This window comes from Myotis davidii, unplaced genomic scaffold (assembly GCF_000327345.1).
Source record: "Myotis davidii unplaced genomic scaffold, ASM32734v1 scaffold478, whole genome shotgun sequence".
NCBI lineage: Eukaryota > Metazoa > Chordata > Mammalia > Chiroptera > Vespertilionidae > Myotis > Myotis davidii.
The window spans coordinates 3,900,009-3,900,275 of record NW_006289570.1 but is presented as its reverse complement, the minus strand read 5'-3'; the positions used below and the strand labels follow the sequence as shown (position 1 = coordinate 3,900,275).

Genomic DNA, 267 nt, shown 5'->3' with positions numbered 1-267 from the left:
CTCTGAGGCCTGGCCGGCTCCCCGGCCCAGTCATTTTACGTCTCTGTGCACTGGCCGAGGCCTCACTTCAGCTCCCCGTTTGTTAAAACTGCTTCATACTTTGGCTTTGGAAGGGAAATGCAGTCAGTGGCAGGAGCCAGCGGGAAGAAGAATGCGGACCGTGGGGAGGTCCTTCCTTGCGGGTTACGCTACGAAAAGCAACTCTCTACCCAGTGCCAATGTGAGCTGCAGTCAGAGAGAGAGAATCCGGGTCCCGACCGTGCCCAT

General features: G+C 57.7%; 1 protein-coding gene across 1 annotated transcript in view; it reads right to left on the bottom strand.

Annotated features, from left to right (window-relative positions):
* Window positions 1-267, bottom strand: part of NF2 (neurofibromin 2 (merlin)) — a 56,998-nt gene that overhangs the window by 287 nt on the left and 56,444 nt on the right. The window lies entirely within an intron of this gene.